Source organism: Pistacia vera, unplaced genomic scaffold (genome assembly GCF_008641045.1).
Source record: "Pistacia vera cultivar Batoury unplaced genomic scaffold, PisVer_v2 Contig117, whole genome shotgun sequence".
Taxonomy (NCBI): Eukaryota; Viridiplantae; Streptophyta; class Magnoliopsida; order Sapindales; family Anacardiaceae; genus Pistacia; species Pistacia vera.
In genome coordinates this window covers 1,951,699-1,957,484 of record NW_022195215.1, presented here as the reverse complement: position 1 = coordinate 1,957,484, position 5,786 = coordinate 1,951,699, and the positions used below count along the sequence as shown (strand labels likewise).

At 36.4% G+C, this 5,786-nt stretch overlaps 1 pseudogene; it reads left to right on the top strand.

The window, feature by feature from the left end:
* Positions 1–364: 364 nt before the first annotated feature.
* Positions 365–5,224, top strand: LOC116106622 (annotated as a pseudogene).
* Positions 5,225–5,786: the final 562 nt, after the last annotated feature.

Below are 5,786 nucleotides of genomic sequence, written 5' to 3'. Positions count from 1 at the left end.
TAAACTGTCAAAACTAAAGCTGGAGAGAGAAAAACAGTCCACCCCGGGTCCACCCGTACCCGTATAGGGTAGGGCAACGGGTCCAAAATATTGGACCCGTATTATCCACCCGTTTTGGACCGTACCCGTTTTAACCCTACCCGTTTTGCCCGGCCCGTACCCGGCCACCCACCCGTTTTGCCAGGTCTATATCTCAGGACCAAAAAGATTTAATCTATAAATACAATTTTTTTTTTTTTAATTGGCAACTAACACGTGTGATAAAGAAAAAAAAATTATTAGGATTTGATTTAACGGGTACCGAATGACTGGATGCGGGTGAACCGCAAATCCATCAATTTTCCTAAATTCAGAGGTGCACCACATGTCGCCACAAGCCACAAAGTCCTGTCTGTACTTACGTAATTTTATTCTCACCCGCCGCCTCCCTCCATTTCCCAGGAAACATACATCTTTATATAGCACACCTCACAATCTCTTGCAGTATTACAACAAAACTAAACATGGCTTCCCCTGCCATTTCTCCCAACTCGAACTTCCCTTTCATCAACAAGGTAAAAAAAAAAATCAATTATATCACAAACTCTATTTCATTTATTATTCACTCTGATTAGCTTTTTTTTTTTTTTTTCACTATTGAAACCATTCCAATTGTTTTGTTTTTTTCTTCCTTATAGAAGGATTTCGTAGGTTTTGTTTCTCTTCAACATCAACACTTTCCATTCACAAATGCAAGAAATCAAGTGTTTCCAAAAAATTGTATCGGTCATGGCACCTCAGCAATCAGACGCAGCCCTGCCACCACTGGCTCGGTAATTTTTTTTTTTTTGCCTTAATTTGATGATTATTTATGTCACTTGATGTCTCTTATTTTGCTGATTATGATTGACTGGTTATCAATTTATGATTTTGATTGATGGGTTACTGATTTGATAGTTTTTGTCTACGAAATGATGTCGCTTTGTGTTTGGTTTATGATTTTTATCCGATCTTTTTCAGGTAAAGACAGCGATGACATGACTGAGAAGATAATGGCTAGGGCTTCGGAGAAACCCCATTTGGTTCCAGGAGAGAATGTATGGGTTAATGTTGATATCTTGATGACCCATGATGTTTGTGGCCCTGGTTCGATTGTATCTTTAAGAAAGAATTCGGGGAAAATGCTAAGGTATTGATGTCTTATAGCTCACTTGGTTATATGTGTGATTTTTACTTTTTGATAATTTTTTGCACAAATTACTTCTAGACACTAGTGTATTCTGGTCATTGCTGAGGTAATTACCAGAGGTAATGTGTTCTATAATTGATTTTGTTTTTAGTTATGTATACGAGAGAGGTTCCTATTTCACTTGTAATTAAGGTGATATGCTAGATGGGCTTAGTGGTTTTGGTTTCTTTTAGTTTTGTCATTTTGCTCATAATGTTGTGTTGGTGTTTGATGAGGTATATAGTGTGGATTACTAGCGTATAAGAGTGACATGTCTAATACTGAGTTTCTTCTTTATTCTTAAGGAGATTATACTTTTTGATTATGTAATTACTAGATCGATTCTTTTTTTGGGATTTTTGAAAATCACATTGATAAATTGAGGCTTTATAGTGTATTTTTCATATACTTTCCAAGGTGTTTTCTTGTTCTTTTGCTCTATCTTCTCATTACTTCCTTAAAGTAATCCCACTGTTGAAAAACTTACGTATGTCAAATTTTAATGCTTTTGTGTATAGGTCTGTGTGTGCACATTTGCATGTACTTAATGTTTACCACTATGCTTAATCACTATGGTTTGAAGGTTTGGGACCGTGAAAAGCTTGTCATCATACCTGATCTTATATATTCACAAGTGATGAAGTGCAAACCGTAATGTGGATCTTGAGGGATTTCTGCATGGAGCAAATATCAGTACTTTTATGATATTAAAGATCTTGGTAACTTTAGGTATAGCTCTACCATCCTTTGGTTTATTGCCATTTCTATCAAAGAGCTTAACACCTCTTACTCCTTGTTTGAGAATGGATGAAAGTTACTTCATAACTTTGCAGGCTAACCCTGATTAAAAGGTGTATGCCATGTTGCACTTGCCCAAGAAGTCATTGCAGGCCTGGAGAGGTGAGTTTTATTAGAGAAATCAATTATTATTTACGTCTGTTTGCCATATTTTTAAAAATTGCTTTTAAGATCTTCATTACTGCTTCAGGTTTTATTAGGTACAGATTCTCACACTTGTACTGCTGGAGCTTTGGCCATTTCACTGGCATAGGCAACACTGACGGGTTTTGTATTGGGTACGGGGAAGCTACTGCTCAAGGTTTGTTCCTTGTTACCGTTTCTGCTATAGGAAAACCAATATAATCCAAGAATAGTTCTGAATACTGATGGATTAACCTTTTTAACAGAAAGTACGGGAAACTCTATTAAAATAGTTAGATATTGTGTAATAACATTTTTTTTTCTGAATAGTCGTAGATGGTAACAGCTGCTATTTGCAGCTATAGTTTTTGTGCAACCAGTTCATCATGAGGGTTTTTTTTTTTATTTGTTCGATTTCTTATTTATTCTTTCCTTTTCTCTTACCATCTCTCTGAGATGGAAAAATTCTGCTTATTATTTTTCCTTGGTTGCATATCTGTTAAACATTTTGATAATTTAAATGTGCATAGTCATTGTTTGGAAAATTTGTATCGAAAATCTGTATCTTCTCCTTTTAACTCCATATCTTGGTAGATTAGAATCTGTACTTTGGAAGCCTATCAATTAACCACTTTTGTTCACTGCTGCACTCCATAGAACAATTATAGTGACACAGTTTTACTGCTGTAAGTTCAAATTAATGTTCATGGTATATATGATCTATTTGTTTGCTGATGATTACTCAACAAATTATGTAATTGCTAAAAGAAACACCTGTCTTTAATTTGGAGATATATGCTTAGTAAATCCTTAACTTAAATATATCTTTAAATCTGTTTACTCATTCTCTTGTGCTTGATTGATTTAACTATCTCTCATGGTTGTATCTATAAAGTGCAGGTGCCCCCAACCCTTAGATTTGTAATGGATGGTGAAATGCCCGATTATTTGCTTGCAAAGGATTTAATTTTACAAGTAGTATAATTGGGTCTTGACTTTTTTTCTTTCAACGGAAATAAACACATCCTCACAGCTTGTTGAGTTTGAGAATTTTACAGTTATTCTTGGATGATCGAGCTCCCTTTTTATTTTGTTTAAGTTATTGTCACTTTGCGATAATTGGTGAAATATCTGTGGCTGGTGCAACATATAAATCTATGGAGTTCGTTGGCTCACTTGAAAGTTTAACTGTAAGTAAACTTAAGTTTACCTCTAATTGCAAGGATATCATTACTCTGAATTTCTGTCTGCAGATGTTTATTTCTTCTTTTATATTATGAAGAATATGAATTGATTGCTCTGCTCATATTGTAATGGACAGATGGAAGAGCGCATGACACTTGCAATATGTTGTTGAAGCTGGGGAAAGAATGGTGTGGTCCCTGCTGATACTACAACATTAAGATCTCGGGTTAGTGGACTAGACATCATATGCATCTTTTCCATCTATCAGTCTCTAGATAATAGCTTCTTTGTGACAAAGATAAATATCGTTTTTATGTTCTTCTTAATCTACTCTTGAGAAATGTTTCTCTTTATGCTAGCGTGTGCTTACTGGTATATTCTATTTTGGCAGGATAAGACATCTGCTCCCTACGAACCAGTTTATAGTGATCACAAGCAGGTAGCTTTCTGTGATTAACGGTCTTAAGGACATTCTTTAAGCTATCTTGAATTATGTTCCAATCCTCAGTCAGATGTGTGTACCTTTATGGTACTTTGAACTTAAGAGTAAACATTTTGCAGTCTGTAGGAAAATATAATAATGGCTTTGGTCAATGTGTTACTAATGCTGCTGAAAGGTTTTTATGGTAGTATACAGGAAATGAATGGTAAAGGATTGTTCTAGTCTTAATATTGAAGTGTAGGGGTCTCCCCGTTCAGATGGTGACCAAACTCACTTACGCAAAGTTGTCAACATACCTTGGCATCAAGAATCATTGATCTTTGAAGTTGTATAGCAAGTTCTGGTCATATAAAAAAAGATTGCATAGATTTCCATTAATGTTGCTTTATTAACCTAGCCTTTGCATCATTAAGTAATCAATATGGTTTCCTGGATTTATTGAACATATTAGTTCTAAGGAAGGCCATGTGGAAATAGCGCAATTTCAGAAAGACAGTTTCGGACCCTACCACTGAAGCCTACATCTTGGGGTGTGATATTTTCGGAAAATTCATTAAGTTCTTACATGTCCACATTGATTTACGTAGGAGATAGATGTTCCTGAACCAATCGAGGAATTTATTTTTCTAAAAGGAATTTTCTTTGTAACTACTATCCTTTTTTTTTCTTTTTTAGTTTTATATTTGATATATTTTTTTCCTCATTGAATATTATCGCTTATCCGTCCTAAAGAACTTGTTGAGATCCATTGGATAATTATTGCAAAAGGTGGAATATTTTCAAACAAAAGTAATAAGATGCGCATTATTGACTTCTTAGCTTTTCTGCAGTTATGCTCTTGTTCAAATTTTTAAACATTGGATTAATAACTAGTGGTCATTTTAGACAACTCTCCACGACTTATTTGATTTGTAATTTTTCGTCGGAACTTGCATAAATGTGAAAATAATGATCTTGAACTACAATGCTAACTTTGGATTCAGTTGTATTCTGTGTTATACAACTTAATTTATTTGTGGAGAGTCATATTTTATTCTCTTACCTGTCATGCTTTCAATTCTTACCCTATCATGCTTTTTCCAATTCATTTTCTTGATGTTTGTTTCTCTCTCTTCTCTCTCTCTCTTCTTTTTTTTTTTTTTTTCGGTGGATGTTGGCTTTAGGTTCCTTTCTGAGTACAGATTTGATGTCTCCAAGTTGGAGCCTCTGGTGGCAAGGTGGGTGATTCTGTACTTTTTTAAGTGAAAATCTCTCCCCTTCTTTCTCAATATGGATATATTTCTCGTAGAACTGTACTTTTCATGATCATAGTCCTGGCAGTTTGCTAGCTTGTGATTGCCATGAGTAATGTAGTATTTAATTTGCAGCCTCATTCTCCAATAATCGTGCTTTAGCCGAGAATGCAAAGATGTGAAAATTGACCGAGTGTATATTGGTCTTGTACTGGTGGGAAAACAGAAGATTTCTAGCTGCAGCCAGAGTTTCTAGCATCAGTAAGAGCTATTCCATCAATTACTTTATTACTAGTGGCCAAACTATTATCTTATCAGACACAGCTATTGCTTGACGAAAATTCGGCTAGACACTCTTCGTGGGATCGACCCTTGCTTACCCTATTTACAGTTCAGTAGTTAGGTTCGGAAGGTTTTAATTCTGGGTGCCTACGACAGCACGCCAGCTCGTCTCGCTAGCTGGTAGGGATCGATCTTGTCTTGGGCGTGGGTTAATACCGGTACGTTGACGCTGGGGATATCGTCGAGCGTCTCGGGGATGACCGTTGTCTTCACTCTCCCCTAGTGGCTGCTTCCCTGGCCACCTCCCAAGGTTAGTTTGTCCTCGGGACTCGTGCTCGTAAGCAGAGTGCAATTTGCGATGTCGGGGGTGTTGGTAGGCTCTTAGCGCCGATGAATTGGACTAACCACCTGCAGAATTCATACCTGTTGGGGTGGCACTGGTGAAGCACAACTGGTTAAGATTCTGGGCAGTTGGTTGTTGATTCCTCAGCTCAGCCATGTTTTGTTGCATCGCCTA